Genomic DNA, 18,397 nt, shown 5'->3' on the forward strand with positions numbered 1-18,397 from the left:
AAACTTCAATTAAAATTAGTTTAGGATAATCTTCAGAGAAAATTACCATTTTCATTTTGTACTTTCCAGAATTCTATTGTGCTTCACACAACAGACCAAAAATTAAATCAATCAATAAATTACAGTACACCAAATGGTCCCGGTTCTTTTCAGCTGACCCTGCTCGTCTTGGCAACTCTGTGGGATTCAAGAGGAGGATACGAACAGCTTCTCGCTAGAAAAAAATTTCAAGGCGCCAGGCACTGCCCCGATGGCAAGTAAAAAACCCACCACTCAGTAATCGATGCCATAGGTGTCCTTCTCATTTCCATCCGCTTCCTTTTGAAAATATCTAATATTTCTTTACTGTGTTGTTGGAAATAATTTTCAACTTCAAAAAGTACTGATGTCTCCACTCTTTTCCCACGTAATAGTATTTTTAAGTTAATAGGTTTCAAGTACTTCTTACCTGTGAATGATATATTACTAAAAATTGCTTATTTGTGCTTAATAAGCCACTGCAGTACTCAAAACTTATTATATGCATATATGTGTGGTGAAAATATTAAGAAACCAGTGGAGTCTCCCTGGTGGCACAGTGCTAAAGAAGCTGCCTGCCAATGCAGGAGACCGGGTTTGATCCCTGTGTCAGGAAGATCCCCTGGAGAAGGAAACGGCAAGCTACCCCAATGTTCTTGCCTGGGAAATCTCATGGACAGAGGAGCCTGGCGAGATACAGTCCATGGTATCTCAAGAGTCAAACACAACTCAGCGAAGAAAAAAACAACCCACCATTTTAAATTTTAAATTCTAAAATGTTTGGCAATTTCTAAAATTTAAATGTTCGAAAGGTCTTTGACTATGCAAAAAAAAAAAAACAAACCTTTTTTTTCAAAATGCAATTACATAGCCTATTTCCTGGTGGTTAGGTTTTAGAGTTATCATCTATGGTTTGTAAAAATTGCTCCTGAAAAATACCTGTGATAGATCTTACACTACTTATACATTAATTTCTGTTTTTTATCTCATCTGTAACTAAGTTCAACCCAGTCAGTTTCATCTGCCAGTGCTGGATAAGGACACAAACTCCTTGAATGAACACCAGATGAAAGACTAGATGTGTGTTTTCACCAAAAGTATAACCAAAAGTATATTAATTCATATAAATCAAAAGCATACTATCCTACAACCCTGAAATAAAACAAACACAAAAAGAGGGAAATATGGGAATACACATTCTTTAAAATAACAATCAAAAGAAAAAGTAAAAATAACCAACTAAAATATTCACAGTGGAGTATGGCAAGGTACTTTACTACAATGAAATAGTACACAACCATTAAACTTAGGCTGCAAATAATAGTTAATGACAGTGTACTTAAAGTATATGGTTAAGTGGAGAAAAGTTTTCATTATAAATAATTGCATGGATTATACTATAAACATTTATGAGGTTATTATATATAAACTACATAAATATATAATGCATCATATAATTACAAGTATGTATTATAAATTATATCATTAGTTATTTAAACAAAAACTGAAAGGGTATATACCAAATAATATAAATAAGGAGGCAAATGTAATTTTGAATCTTCTCTCTAGAATGTGATTAAAATTTCAACATCAACACTATTATAAGAACAGTGCTTCCCTTTAAGATGTTTTGAGCATTTTTATTTAAATTTTATTTTAAAAAGTTATATATTTATAGTATGTACATAAATTTAATTATTTGGAGAAAAATCATCTAGTAGAGCATAAAATTTAAAATTTGAATTTTAAGAGTGAATAATATTCTATTCATATTGGTTGGATGGCATCAATGACTCGATGGACATGAGTTTGAGCAAGCTCCGGGAGTTGGTGAGGACAGGGAGGCCTGGCGTGCTGCAGACCATGGGGTCGCAAAGAGTTGGACACGACTGAGTGACTGAACTGAACTGAATGTTCTATATCAAACTGCTCACTCCTAATATTAAAAGAAATTACAAGGCCACACCGCTTATTTTCATTTGTAACAAATCCAAAGTTATGCTTTCTCCCAGTATGCTATAAACGTATCTGAGATTATTGAATTTTGGTACCTGCTAGATACATTAAACTGCTTCTTGTTAGATCAAAAGGAACTAAGGAATATTCCCCTAATTGAAGAGCTGAGCGCTAGACCAATAATGCACACTAGATGAACCAATAATGCACACTAGATGAATAAAGATATTAAATTCACAGGAGTATTTTTGATATGAAGGGAAAAAAATATCATGTGTTCATTAATACTGTGAAATTAATGATTTTTTGTAGTTTTCTGAACCAAAACCACAGCATATTCAGTCAAAAATTCAGAACCCAAGACCTGGCATTAATACATTTTGAGTATTTCCAGTTCCTTTCACGGATATCAAAGACAGGAAGTCCACCTCATAGTAACACAAAGAAATTTAATATCAGGCATCTTTTAGAAACAAAGATACATGATATCCAATAAATGGGCAAAAATAATGAGAACTACTCGCCAAATTTGATTCCACATGGCAACTAGATACCTAACAGCATTTTGTAAAGATGTTTGTAATCAAACAATCCTTTCCCCACCTTCTTACACGCGCTCACAGTCATATTTGCCCTCACTTACACAAGGACACACCTTGAAAGGCCTAAAAGGGAAATACATGCTTCGCTCTGAAACAAGGAGAGATAATAAAACAAAACCCAACGATCATATTTCCCACCTGATAATTTCAAACTATTGGTGACTCACAAGTAATCTTTCAACCAAAGATACTAAATCACTTTAAAGCTCAGAGTCAATACAAATTGCTTGATATTATACAAACTTGGGGTGCCTCAATTAATGCATCATTCCACACAGAGCCCACAAAACCTGGTTTGACTTTATTCATTGTATTAAGAACCTATTTTGTGAGTGGAATTAGAAAAATTAAGCCTCTTATTTAATATAGAATAAGATACCATTTTAACCATTTTATCCCAGAAATGTATTTTTACCTCTTATGGAATTTGTCACCACTTAAAGCAAGCTCCTACACTGAAAGCTCCGTTCTCCTACATTATGCCATACCTCACAACACACAAAATAATTAAAAAGTAAATTTTCAGGAAATACTTACTGGATAGATATTGATGTTCTTTGCCAGCTGACCATATTTTAGGATAACTTTTTAGTAAAAATGAACTTCAACGTGTTTCGGTTCAGCTTCGTAATAAAATGTGATAGCTAAAATTGAGACAATCAGAGAGTATTTTAAACTATGTCCTGACTAATCTCTGGTAAGGAGCAAGGTGCCAAAAGGAATTCAAAAACATGACATCGTCCTGAGATCTTCTGACCTCTCTCGATCTGAGTGGCCCTATGGGGCAGCCCCTCACACACGTGACCACTCCACATTTTAACCTTGGCTAGTTCTGTGCTATAAAACACAAACTGGATTTCAAATACTTAGTAGAACAAAAGGAGTCTGCTTAAAAAATAATTGCATATTGATCACTCATTGAAATGATAATTTTTGACAGGCTGAGTTAAATAAAATATATTATGAAAATTAGCTTGATTTGTTAATCTTTGCTTTCTAACTGTCTTTTTTAAAATGTAAAATTGTGTGTGGAGGCCTGCTCTGTGGCTGGACAGTGCTGACCTGGAGAACGCTTGTCACTGCTTCTAACCGGCCTCTTCCTCTCTCTCCCCTCCTCCCTCTTCTACTCTTTCCTTTCTTCCTTATTTTTCTTTTCTAGAACTGCAACAATGTCAGGAGAGAGGTCAGGAATAGGGAAGGAAAATATAGAGATTTTGAAAAAAAAAAAAAGACTGTAAACATGATGGGAAGAGTTCAGAAATTAAACAACATATTCTCATGTTATTGGTTCACTAAATTATTAATAAAGCTATATTGTTATCCATCTGAAAGAGAAAAAGCAAGGCATTTCTCAACTCATTTTACAGTTTTTATTGTCTTTGAGAATCCAATAAGATATTTTTATTTGAAATTTTGAATAATCTCAAAGTATTCCAACACAAAGTTCATTCCCCCAAACAATGGGCTCAATTTTAGGGCCTAATATGTATATAAATACAAAGTTTCACATATTAATTTTCTGCTGGCATCTTCATCTCCTCAAAAACCCATGATTCCTGTCATCTCCCAACTTTCTTTCCAGATGGCCCTCTCTAAACCTTTCTGTGGCTTCTGATCTCTTCCTGCTACACATTTCCCCTGCACATCACCTTTATCTTCCTGACTTTGGATAGCAATGTCAAGACAGTACTGTCAAATCTCCCAACCCAAGGACCTTGCCAAGTCACTGAGAAGAGACAGGCACTCCGTTCCAAAATTTGCAGGTGCCTTAATGACCTAAATAACCATAACTAATCACTGCTACTTTTCTGAATTCTAATAATTCATGCATTGTCACTTTTCACATGTGCCATTTCCTTCTCCAAGTAGATGGTCAGTTCATGAGGGTAGGTCCAATGTTTGGTCTTGTTTTTAAACTTCTTTAATCTCTTAAAACACAATGACTTAGATATGGTAGATTCCCAGTGAGGACTGGCTAAATGAATGAACAAGTATTCAAAAATCTCACTAATTATGCCTAGAGCAAAACACTACAGAAAACTCTAAGAAGACAAGAATTGAAACATGTATAGCAGCACAGTTCTCACCGAATGCACCGTGAGTTTTTAAATCTTCCATACATAGGGAGCTGTTGTGTGTCTGTGACAAAATGTCACTGATCTATCCAGGTACACGTCACAGTGTCTCTTTTCCTGCATATTTTAAATAAGGCACGGGGGTATAACTCAAAGTGTTCTTTGTAAGCCCATGGACTGTAGCCCACCAGGCTCCTCTGTCCATGGAATTCTTCAAGCAAGAATACCGGAGTGGGCTGACAAGTTTTGGGTCCAAGAAGTCTGGGGTTTCAGGTCTCTGCTCAGCAATATGACAGCTCTGAGACATGTGAAGAGTCACTTGTCTGATCCTCAGTTTCCTCCCGATCTCTCCCTAGGATAGTGATAAACTCCTCCAGGGTGTTATAAAGATGCGGCACAATAGGACTAAGCATTCAGCCATCAGTCTGGTCCAGGACGGATGGTCTAACAGTGGGGCTGAGGCAGTGGCCACTGCAGCAACTGATCTGGCAAAATAGCAACAGCCACAGTCGACCTACCTGCTAACTGGACTCCTCATGAAAAACAGGAATGTGTGAACTGGACACCGAAGTATAATAACAGACAGACACTGTGTACTGTTCTTTTCAACAGGAATCATTTGCTGCTTTGTTTATAAAGTACTAGCTATAGTAGCCTATATTTTTCTATCTGGTTTTGATCAGGGACATCCTTATAACACTGAACTTTTGGTTGAGGTATCCATTTTCTTCTGCAACCGTCTTTCGGCTGCAGAATTTATTTCGCTATTATCTAAAAATCTAATCAAATGCAAACAAGATAAACACACACACACACTATTTATCTACATCTCTCCTCAAAATGTTCCAAAAGACTAAAATCTCAGCAGTCACAAAAGAAAAAAAAATTCCTTTACGGTATCAGTTGATCATAAACCTCCAAGAATGTCACTGATCCTTTTAGCACATGTTTTGGTCTTCATTTTCACTTTCTTCCCTGTCATCCCCTTATGAATTTTTTTTTTTTGAACTTTTTAAAAGTGTTAAAAATTACCCCTTCAACACTCAGCTTCTTCTCACAACACTTCTCAACTTCTCAACCTCAGCAACATCTGCCTCAGTTAACTGCATGCCCATGAAACTTTGAAACATGTTCATGTCATTTGACTCTGCTCCACTTTCATAATCTGGAGATATAACATTCTCCTCTGATCAAAACCATCCATCCTTATACCTCTTTCGTCCTATTAGAACCAGTGAACCTACTACTATTGGTTTACATCTTGACCTTCAGGCTCTCAAATCTTCTCTCTTTTTAGTCTCCTCATCTCCTTCCCCAGCCCAGATTTATGATCACTCTGACATGAAATACCCACTACATCTAGAAAGCACAGCTCTCTGTTTTGCATCATGCAGGCCTTGCTAATATCCTTAAGGAAAACTTAACTGTTTGCTTGACCCATTCAGATTGCATTTTCTATTGCCAGAGAGAGTGATGCAATTGTGTCAGCTAGTAACAACAAATTGTTAATTTTGCCAAGTTCCTCCCTATGGCTGTAGAGTCTTTTTATGGATCTTTTGAATATTCTCTGCTACATTCCCTAAATTCTTACTCTCACGCTAGTTAATTTCAACCTACCACCTTGAGTATATCTGAGGAAACTAATCATTAGACCGTAAGCTCTCAGCGGACAGGGCCCTTAACTAGTTGTATTTACCACTGAGTCTCCATCCTCCAGGACAGGGCTGAATAAACAAGGCATTTAGCTACCTAACGAACTGATCCAACTCCCTTCCTTCTAAGATATAACCAGTCTTCCTGTGCTACCACCGATCATACCAACCTTCTTAGAACATCTTGAAATTTGCTCCTGAAAATTATTTCCACCTCCGCGATACCTCTATCTCTTCTAGCTAAGGAGATTCCATTCTGAAAGAAATTAATATACATGCATATTTCCTTTATTATAGCTTAAAAACACATCCTTCGTCCAACAACACTGTTCTTGTTGTTCAGTCACCAAGTCATATCCGACCCTTCACGACCCCAGGGACTGCAGCATGCCAAGTACACACACCAATAATATTACTCCCTTGAATAATATTTCATTTCTACAATTGACGCTGAACTAAATTTACTTCTTGTCTCATATCTTCAAAGGCCCCATGGGAGCTGAAACTCAGATCTGGATTTCTGCTTCTATTTAACCCTAATATGCACATTTTTTTTCTCAATGGCAACTAACAGACTTCTCTACACTTTTACTGAAAATATTCAAAAACAGTCTGAAAAAATAATACAATAGAACCTACATAGTCACTTCCTGGATTGAAAAATTATTAACAAATGATGTTTTACACACATACACACACAAAGACACACACACATACACATGCACGCATATGCATTTTACCATGACTCATGAAATTAGGCTGCAGACATCATGGCATTTATCCCCAAATCATTCAGCATGCACCTCCTAATATCACTTATTAGCTAGCCCATGGGCAAATTTTCCCAATTCAACCCAATTTTGATCTTCTGTGAAGTGAAAGCCACTTAGTCATGTCCAACTCTTTGTGACTCCATAGACTATACATTCCATGGAATTGCCCAGGCCAGAACACTGGAGTGGGTAGCCTTTCCCTTCTCCAGGGGACCTTCCAAACCCAGTGATCGAACCCAGGTCTCCCACAATGCAGGCGGATTCTTTACCAGCTGACCCACTAGGGAAGCCCAAGAATGCTAGAGAGGGTAGCCCATCCCTTCTCCAGTGTATCTTCTTGACCCAGGGATAGAACTGGGGTCTCCTGCTTTGCAGTCAGATTCTTTACTTGATCTTTTGCAGCCTTTTGTTAAAAACAACAACAACAACAACAACACACACACAAAATCAAACAAATCTCCAAAAACTGTACTTGGTTGTCTTTAGTCTCTTTTAATCTAGAAAACTCTCCCCACAATGGCAATGTCTTTTGAAGAGACTAGGCCACCTGTCTGGTATCTTCCATAACAAGTACTATACCCTGTGAATTTGTGTATTTCCTCATTCAGTTTAACAGGTTCTACTTTCCCTATATTTTTCTGTAAATTAGAAACTAAGCCTAAACAGGTTTTCTGTTCTGTTCAGTCACTCAGTCGTGTCCGACTCTTTGTGACCCCAAGGACTGCAGCACACCAGCCTTCCCTGTCCATCACCCTCTCCCGGAGCTTGCCCAGACTCATGTCCATCGAGTTGGTGCTCATCCTCTGTCGAGACAGGTTTTAGATTCAGCTCAAACATTCCGTCAACAATATCTCACAAATGACAATGACGACTTCAGACTGCATCCCTCCGAGACTCGTGGCGTCGGGCTGTCTATTAGAGATGCCGGGTTTGATCACGCAGCTGCTTAAGAAGGTAAACGCCAGATGCAATTAAGAAGCAATACTTGGACTTCCCTGGTGGTCCAGTGTTGAAAAATCCACCTGCCAATGCAGGGGACATGGGTTTAATCCCTGCTCCAGGAGGATCCCACATGCCACAGAGCAACTAAGTCTGTGCACTACAGCTAGTGAAGCCTGCGGGCTCTCCAGCCCAAACTCTGCAATAAGAGAAGCCACTATAATGAGAAGCTCAGAACCTCAGAAAAGAGGACCCCCTGCTCTCTGCAACTAGAGAAAGCCCATATGCAGCAAGGAAAATCCCGAGAGCAAAAATTAATAAATAAGTAAAATATTTTTAAAAATTAAGTAATCTTGAGTACCAGGAGAACACATTACTCCTCAAAATATTTGTAACCAATAGTGTTAGCACCTGGTGATGACTCTTGCCTGAATCATTTATTTCACTGGGAGTTATAAACAGAAATTTTCTCATTCTATCATTTGCTAGATACACTAACTTACACATTTTGTAAAGAAGAGCTGTCTTTCATCAACTAGACAAGAGTTCCTCCTAAAAAGCAGGCTAACCATTTATTTCAATTTAATTATTGTCAGAATCATTTATTAATTTTTTTTAACTGAGACTACCACAATGGACTCACAGACTTTCTTCAACGCTGCACTCTCTGTCACAGTCACTCTTGTGGCAGGAGCTCACCGAGGGCATATGATCGCTGGGTGGCCCTAGAGTGGGACCCAAACAGTCAGAGGCTTCCTGTCCCCTCTGCTGTCCTTGGGATGAATATTCAGCCCCTTCAAGGGCTCAGTCTTGAGAGAGCCATGTGTTGTTGAGAACATCCTGACTGGAGGAGAGGTGACTGAACCCCATGAAGGTTTCTATACAGGGATCCCCCACTTTGCTTTTACTAAAGATCTGCATTAGTACCTATTTCACTAACTGAAATAAATCCAAAAAGGATTTTCATTTTATGCACAAAAGCAAGAAGCGAAAACAGCACTCGCTATTTTGCATCAAGCCTTTACAGAGGCGGACCAGACCAGAGCAGAGGGGGCCCCCGTCGAGCTCCTTCCCCGGGAACCGCACTTGGAATCTCAGCAGTAAGCCCCTCTACCTTCACTTGTGTCTAAGAGCATCCGTGCTTTATCTCGACTTATTTTATGCAGCTGTTAGCAAGACGTGTCCGAGGGTGATTGCTTCTTCACTTTACACCACTTCAGTTCGCAAAAGGTTTCATGGCCATCCAGAGAGTGGGGGAGACCTGAACAAACTTTTAAGCTCCTGGTAGGTAGGGAGATACAGAAATTGATTTGCTTTGCAGCTGCCAAAGACACGCCTTGCACCTAAGTTGTCCTGATGATAAAACGGCCACGCACCACAATGGAGTCGTCTGCCTCTTTCCACAGTCTCTCCTCGCCCTCTCGGTCCAGGGGCCAGTTACTAATTTCACCTGGCATTGCGGCTTGCCAGGTGGCTCAGACCGCAAAGAATCTGACTGCAATGCCAATCCCGGGTTTGATCCTTGAGTCAGGAAGATCCCCTGGAGAAGGCTCCCCACTCCACTATTCATGCCTGGAGAATCCCACGGACAGAGGAGCCTGGCTGGCTACAGTCCATGGGATTGCCAGGAGTCAGACAGGACTGAGCGACTCACATCCTTTGGGAACCAACAACCACTGATGCTCAAATTTATCTGAATTTGGCAACTGAGAGGCCCTTCAGGCTAGCTCCTGGTTACCATTACAGTTAACACATAAGGTTTACACAACCTGATTTGTTTGACAGCATGTCCTCGCTTCCCGGAACAGTGATTGAAGTCAGGCTCATCTGGTACTTTTTCTGCCTAGACTTAGAATCGGCCACATTTCCAGAGAGTTTGGGCCCCTTGAATGGGAAATGGTGTTTAGAAACCATGATTTGTGCACTGGATGTGTTCACTGCTTCTGGAGATACTGCTTGGAAGTCTTTTAAGGAGCCAGCTAGTAAACCTACTTTCTTTTTTTATTTTTTATTCATTTATTTTTATTAGTTGGAGGCTAATTACTTTACAATATTGTAAACCTACTTTAAAAGCATGTGTGGTATATTTAAATAACTGACAGCTTAGACCCCTCTTTACCTTTCTGTTCCTGAGCTATCCTAGCTACTCTCGCTTTTTAAAATTTCTTCTATATGTAATTTAAAATCAATTTACCTGGTTGCAGATAACCTTCTTACTGATCTTCCTGTTGTCAGGTTACATTTTTAAATGCACATACACATAACACACACACACGAATGTGACATACAGTCTTGGGAACTGACCTCCTGATGTGACATGTCACACCATATCCAGAATCATGGCAAGCTTTCTCACTTAAGTCTAATATATAACATTCATTTAGTTTCTTCTTAAAATTAATGGATTTTAACCACAGATTCAAGGGCCTTTTTCTCAGGTCTCACCTTCCTTCAAGCCTACACAGCATTAGCCTTGCTGAACAACACACACACTCACACACTCACACACACTCACACACACACTCACACACTCTCTCTCTCACACACACACACACACACTCCTAAGCTTCAGTGGCTATCCTCCTTTTTCTCTTTGTCTGCCCTTAAGCAGACTCCTTTATATCCATTCAGGAAAACACAGGTGTTTCCCATATGTTTGCCTCCTAAAATTTTAATGTCAATAATCTTGTACCATCTTTTTCTAGCTTTCAGTATATTTTCCAGCTCTAGATCTGAATTTCAATTGCACATCAGTCATTCTATCCAGGTTAATACTGGAAGTTTGTATCAGTGATACATCCAAAACGGAACCATTCTCCCACCCCCAAGCAAATCAGCCCGCCTTCTAGATATTCTTATTTTCTCCTGCTTTCTTTCATTCTAAAACTCAAAAGCTGCTTTTGATAGTTCCCCCCACCCCCACCCCCGCCTTGGCCTCCAAATCCAGTGTGTGGATGAGTCAATTGATCGCCGACTCTGGAATCCATTTCATCGTGTTCATTCACACTGCCTTCACTATAGTTTGTTTCCCATTCTCTACTGAAAAATATTCACTTTTTCAAGTTCCAAGGAGATTATTTAATAACGGAGCCCTTTTTCACACATCCAAAGAGGCAATTAAAAACAGCATCCTAAAATAACATCTTGCCGTTGTATGTGTTTTACGTTATTAACAAATAGATAAAATGAGCTTGACACAAGCGTGTGTCACAGTGCAATCCTGAGTGGAGATGACGTTGGGCGTGAGATGCTGGCAGGCAGAAGACACACCCATGTTTATAGATGTGCTGCGTCATGAAGGAATTGGCTCTTCAGTTTTCCTTGCGTAAAAGAATAATCTTCCGCATCACACCACAAAACCTTCAAGAGTAGAGACTGCACTTGGGGCTAAACATTTGCCGAGAGTCTGCCCACAACCTCGGCACAAGCGCTGTGGCCACAGCGCCACATGCTCGGTCCTGACCGCAGGGCGTGAGTGCCTCCCGCGGACGGGGTCTGCTCAGAAAACCCGCGGTCCTGTTGAGCTGCGTGACGCCGGTCACTCGAACACCCTTTCAGCACCAGTAAGAGTCTTTCTGCAAATTTTCTGGGGTTTCTGACTGCAGCGCTCAGTAGTGAAAACGTGCCAAAATACAGCCATCTAAAATAACGCGCCGAGAACACACACACAGCAGCTGTTTTATCTTGAGTAGAAGAAACAGACAGAGATGTCCATCTTCGCAAGTGGAGCATCCCTGCACAGAAGCAGGGCCGCGGAGTGCGAATTCAGATATTCCCACCATTTGTCCCTCCAGTCCCCATGGAGACTTGAGAAAATTACATCTCTCCAAGGCTCAGTTTCCCCCAAAATGTAAAATAGTGATGCTATCACCTACTCATGGAAAGGAAGGAGACCTCAGAAAGTGTTAGTCCTACTTTTCTTTCCCTTTTCTCTTGATTTAATGGAAAATAGCCTTTCCCACTCCAGCCTGTTAAGTTTCCAAAGTGACTCAAAAATATGTTGCTCCTGTTGTAACTTAGCATGTGGCTATCAAAATGTGTATAAATATTTTGTCTAAATACATGGATGATGTAGGAACACAATTAATTTCCACTGTTGAAATTTAGACAAAATATTCAACTACTTTATTCTAAGCAAGGTAGATAAACTGATGTGTCAGATGTGATTTTATGAAACATACTGATGCAAATAAAATCTCCAGTTTTTCTTAAGTATGAAGGTACACAATGATGCATTTAATTGCACCTTTCAGAAAAGCTGGGTAGGGTTCCCCTGATTTCTGCTATAATTCTCTTCATTTAGATTTCTACATGGCCCAAGAAATAAATCTTGCAGTCCTGACCCCAGCTTCACTGTCTCCAGAGACAGTCCAGAAGACATTTATCCTAAATGAACTGAAGTTCTCCTACTACCCTCTCTGTGTCCAGGAATGAAAAGAAAAAAGCAATCAATAACTCTGTGTTTGCCAGAATGAAGCCCCAGAATAACTGCATCATAAGTGAAAGACTTTTAATTTTATGGGAGAATTAGAAAAGCACAAAATCCATTTTCCACAATGTCAGTGTGCTATTTAACGTGAGTCTAACAAAACAATGAACCTCCCCCAATATTTTCTTGAAAATCTAAAAAGCTTCAGGAAGAAGCAAGACTACTAAAAGCTGGCAACAAGGGTTAGATGTACATATTTTACCTGCCAAAATTTAATGATAAAAAGAAGAGTGATAACAGGCATTTTTATAAGACTTACTAAATATGTAACTAGTTTTTGGAACTTTCCAAAGTCAAATTATTACTTACATTTTCTTCAATAATTCTTGTTCTCAAAATCACATCGCAGTGAAACCGTTCTTGTCACTAACATGAAAGTTTGTTGCCCCACTGTCAGCAAGTGAAATTTATTAAAACGTCATACTGAATTATGAAAATGGGATTGGAAAGGTATTTGTGCATGTCACTAGAAGTAGCAAATAATAATGAAACAATAAGAAAGTAATAACAACAACCTCAGACCAGTAAGGAATTTTTTTTAATTAGATTTTAATTTCTTGCAGAACTCCATAGACAACTTGAAGAATACACTTCATCATTACCTTAGTTTTTTGTACACAAAATAGAATTTTCTTAGTGGCAATGTGATAAAAGAAATAAAGAAAACAGCTGTATTTTTTTTTTCCTAAGGCACAGCTAATTACATTTAAAAAATAAAATTTTCAAAACTCAGAGAGGAGGAAAAATTAAATTGTAAGTAAAATATTTCCTTTTTAGCATGCAAACCATTCTGAACATTGACTTCTTCCAGTGTGGAGTTTTATTTGATGTGATGCACTGTATAATTAGTTGCTGACAGTATCAGTAAACAGTAAGCAAAGCATGACCACACTCTTACTCCAGTCAAATGCTTTCAGATACAGGGAGCTTCTCCACATTTTTGCAGTAGCTTCTTTTTTTAAAAGCTGCTTTAAAACTGCTTTAGTTAAGAAACAGTTATCCACACAGCACGTGGTTCTAGCTAGGAAAATATAAGTTTTTGGATATCAGATGTAGTGCATTATTTTTGTATCCTGTTATTTTCACATTCTGATGGCATCATTGGTTTGCACAAGTTTGGTAGCTCTTTTAACCACTAACCTTTCATTACAATTAGAAAAAATAAACTATCCTTTTTTTTTTTTTTTTAAAAAAGCAATATATCTTTTGTAGTTAAAAGTGTGCCTTTATAAATATGTGTTTGAAACCTTTCCCCCTTATATATACCAGCATCACACTGTGGCTGCTTCATCCACACTAAGAAAAGAATTAGCGTGCTCCTTGCTAGCTTATAATCATGTAAGGATAAAAATATGAAACAATTAAATGTCTATCTTTATGATTAAAATTTCTTCATTTAAAAATTCTTGGACAGACCACACACTCAAGACAGAACTCCAACTAGGGTTTTCTTTCTCTACAATGTTGAAGAGTGGGACGTACAATGTAAAGTTAATGCAGTAAACCAGGATTTTCAAAATGTCCAAATTTTGGCACCTCCTAGTAAAGTTCTAGCAAATGTAGAAGGCTGCTTTAAATGTGTGATTTATTTATTTGTAGCATTCAGATAATCAAATACTTAAAGTCAGTTGGTGGTCCAGTAGCCAATTTAAATTTATGTGTCTTCTTTCCCTCATCCTCTACCTTCACCCTAAACCCTCTCTCTTGCAGCAAAATATTTATTTTGCTGTCAGTAAGCAATTAAAAGTAATCTGCGTGATTAAGTTGATCAGAATCAAAGTGTGTTGCTTGCTGAATTTAAGAATATTATTTTTCCATGAGAAACCAGTAGGCGGTGCTAAATCTTGGAAGCCATATTCAAAGATTTTAAACCAAAACACAGAGTTGTAGAATCCCCAGCATAAATTATGGAGGAGGAAATTTCAAAATTTCAACGTAATAGAAATTTAACGTAAGTATGTAGTATACTGAACAAGCAATATTTAATGAAAACCTAATACGACTAAAGGCTCTTAGCATGATCTTTATTTACAGAATTCAAAGCACAGCTACATATCTGTTCCCACTTGAAACCTTATGAATAGCTTCCATCCCATTAGGGTTCCAATCTCATTTGGAAATATCACACAGTACTGTCTGCATTCTGTAACAGCCTTAAGATACAGTTACCCCACCTTAGGGCAGCAAGTGATCCTCTTAATGAAAATTATGGTTTAATTACTCAAGCTTTTTTTGCTCATTCACTGTTTCTCTCTTCTAAAAGAACTAGACGACGTACAGTGTCTACAAAGAAATATTATACACATGCATTGTCTTGCATTTTTACGTAAATGAGCATTTCTACTTACATATTATTATGATAAAAGTGATTTAAAAAACACAGAATGTTGCAAGTGGCATCTTAAATAATTTGCTCCCTGTTTAAACCACAAGAAAGACTATATATTAGTACCATGTTTACCACAACCCCCCCCAAAAAAAATTAAAGCTTTATTACATAATATTTGTGTCAAATCTTAGAACTATGCCTTTCAGAATATCAAGTCTGGAGGTCCACACACGGGACATAACTATCTTTTTTATATAAATGCAACAGGACTTTCTTAACAGAGAAAAGCTACCCTACATACAAGAGTAACACATTGCTACATTCAAAGATCTCTGAAATGGGACAATACATTATGAATTTAAAAATACATAGCTTTCTAGATGTTATGATCATTTTTAACCTGCTACAGATAAACGATGACTTGCACTCCTCCGTCACCACAAAGAGTAAAGAAACACAGGCATAAAACCTCATTCCACAAACTGAGCTTAGAGACTTAAATATTTGCTTGAAAAAAGCCATAGCGTATGTCATTAACATGTTTGTAATGGGCTCTTCTGTATGTTGGATTTAGTTTTTATGCCTATAGATAACCTAGAATAAAACTTAATCTGAGAAGTAAGTTATTCCACTCGCCTCGTATTTATTTTAACAGAATCCAAGTTCTACACTCCAGAATCAAATCATTTAAATAATGGCCTCCAGACTTTAAGATTTAAAGTATAACACAAAATTTGTTTGGACAGCACGTTTCCCGACAGATTCTGTCACTGTGTTAAGTACAGAGAAAGCTTTTTATTACCAACCGTGGTACATCTCCAAGAAGCAGTACTAGATTACCCCGGGAACCTAACGCGACGATCGCAACATACAAACTCCACAGAACACATGCAACAGTGCAATGTCACCAACACAAGCGAACGCGTCACCACAGTCACGGACCCCAAGCCCGGTCCTCTGCCCGGCTCTCGGGGGAAACCCTTAGCGACCACCATCAGGTGGTTAAAAGGGGGGACAATACGTTGTCCCTTTAACACTTCATCCTATGGGTGTAGCCTCATGCATGCAAACTGGCGCTTTCATCCTCAACAGGAAACCCAACTGAGCATCACGAAAAGTAGCGATCTCCTCCACCTTGGAAGATGCCAGGCACTTAAAACCAGAGCAAGAAACACCCCGCGGAAAGAAAAGCTCCAAAGACACCACCGCGGAAGAAAGCCACAGCTTCCGAGCGAGCGGGCAAAACAGGCAGGGACAACCGAGTGCGTGGTTGACTCGGGGCAGAGGAGCAGCGCGCGCCGCGCGATCGGGAGCCACCCCCGGGATCTGCTGGGCTCTGGGGCCCGGGCCCTCGGCCTGAAGCCGGCGCCTCCAGAGGACGCGGCCCAGCCGCTGCGTCCCGCGGTCTCCCGGGCGCCCCCGGCCCGGTCCGCGCCCGCGCCCCGCGCCCCTCCGGCTCCGCAAGTGGCCCTCGGAGAACTTACGGGGCCGCCCGGCGCCGCCCGGGGCGCAGACGCCTCCCGCCGACCGAGGGGCGGCGTTTCGCGCTCATTCAAAAGCCAGCCCAGGCCGGGCACCGACCCGGGCTTCCCCCGGCTCCCGGCGCGGCTTCCCCGCCGCGGGCTCGGACGCTGCCCCGGGCCGCGAACGCGCACACACGCGCGCACACACACACACACACACGCACGCACACACGCGCACACACACACGTTTCTTTGCCAGGACGAGAGTTGCCGTTGCAAACCCGGGAAACGCCTCCAAAGGGACCAAGTACCTGCTCTGTGCGAGCTGCTCAGCTGTTCACTTCATCCTCCGTTGGCAAGGAAACCAAACCGCACTTCATTTTTTTTTTTTTCCAGAAAAACCTTCCACTGCCATCATTTGAAAATGGATTTACAGGGAGGGGAGAGGGAGGAAGAAGGGATAATATAGATATATAGATATCAGGATATCCTTCATAAAATGATATCGGGTTTTTTTTTTAAAGGCAGATGTGCAAAAGTCACACTTAATTTAAAGGAGGGAAAAAAATATTTGCTTAAAAATAATCCCAGGAACCAGCTACAAGAAAAGTTTCATGTTATCATTCCCAAAAACAAGTAGGGGAGGGAAAAAAAAAACAAAAACAAAAACGAATTTGTTCTCCCCGGCTTCCAAAAAAGAGCACAAAAAAAAAAAAAAATTAAGAAAATTCATGTCTTTGCTCAGTGGTTTGTACCAGTATCGCAAACCCACAAACTTGTAAACACTGCCGCAAGATCCCACCTATACAAAAATCTTATCAGAAAAAGGGTATGCAAAGAAAAAAAAAAGAGTTAGAAACATGCTTTTTTATTTTTACAAAGGGGGGGAAAAATAGGCACCACACTTCACATCGCTTTTTCCTTCAAACCAGTTGCACATTTTGCTGGACTTGGGAGTCGCTCCTCGCGGGAACCGTCGCCGCGGACTCCCAGACGCAGCGCCTCGTCTACAGAACCGTCGCATGCTAGAAAAACTTGGATTCAAGAAAAGGCTCAAAACCATGCTCCTCCAGCTTTCCCAAATGCAAACAATAATCAAAGAAGTGGAGAAAAAAGAAAAAGAAGAAAAAACAAAAAAACAAAAACAAAGGGGGGAGAAAAATAAAACCAAAAAAGAAGAAGAAGAAGAAGAAGAGGACAAGAAGGCCCCTGAGAAGGTACTCACCGAACGGGAGTAAAATGTTGGAATAAAAATGAGATTTAGGATAAAATACAGTATGGCGGTGGAAGAAGGACTGGAGCGCGTGTTTCTCTGTCTCTGCCTCGGGCACTGACACGTGACTCGGAGCCGGGCTGACTCGCAGGCACGGCCGGGGGGGACCCGGGCTGCCAAGTGGGGGGGCGCGCCGAGCCCCACTCCGGCGGCGGCGGCGGCGGCGGCTGGGAGCGCGGAGCCCGGCGCCCGCGAGCGGCAGCTCCCGGCGAGGCGGCTCCGCTGTGAGCCCGGACGAGCAGGTGCCGCTCACGCGGGCGCGGGGCTCACGCACACGCACACGCAGAGCCGGCGAGAGGGGGCGCCGCGCGGGGCCGGCTGCGGCTGGCGAGGCCCGGGCACCGCCGCCCACGGCGGGGAGCGCGCGCCCTGGGGCAGCTGGGGGCCGCCGATCGCACGCCCCGGAGGAGGCCACCAACTTGCCGCCCACCTCCAACTTGTTGTTCGCTTGCCGCTTCCCTCTGTTCGCCTGTTTTCCACGCCAGGGTGGTCACCTGCGGAGAGATGCCAACCTCTCTCCAGAAGTTTCACTGTGAACGCGCGATCGAACGCACCCACTGCGCCCCCCCGCAACCCCGGATTTCTCGCCCGACCCCTCCCCAGCTGCCCTCGCCTCTGCGGTTCCCCACCCGCCCCCCGGATCTGCGCGCCCCCCTCGTGGATCTCGGGGAGCCTGGCTCGGCGCGCTACCGGGGGGCGTTGTCAGGGGCCTTGACTGCCAGTGGCGCGCAGGGCATCTCTCCGGCCAGGCACGCCAGCAGTTGGAAAGACAAAACGAAATCTCCGCGTGAGGCAGTCGGGTCCCGGGTCTCTTCCCGCGGGCGGGGG

At 41.2% G+C, this 18,397-nt stretch overlaps 1 protein-coding gene across 5 annotated transcripts in view; it reads right to left on the reverse strand.

Annotated features, from left to right (window-relative positions):
* Positions 1–17,795, reverse strand: part of RALYL (RALY RNA binding protein like) — a 773,956-nt gene extending 756,161 nt beyond the window's left edge. For 2 of the 5 annotated variants that reach the window (XM_043483551.1, XM_043483550.1), the window contains exon 1: positions 17,522–17,619. The gene's annotated coding sequence lies outside the window, so the exon portion shown is untranslated. Of the gene's footprint in view, positions 1–16,317; positions 16,521–16,607; positions 17,201–17,521 lie in introns of those variants that run through there. The other 3 variants (XM_043483548.1, XM_043483547.1, XM_043483546.1) reach the window with 3 other exon arrangements.
* Between the last annotated feature and the right edge of the window lie 602 nt (positions 17,796–18,397).

Source organism: Cervus canadensis, chromosome 12 (genome assembly GCF_019320065.1).
Source record: "Cervus canadensis isolate Bull #8, Minnesota chromosome 12, ASM1932006v1, whole genome shotgun sequence".
Classification (NCBI taxonomy): domain Eukaryota; kingdom Metazoa; phylum Chordata; class Mammalia; order Artiodactyla; family Cervidae; genus Cervus; species Cervus canadensis.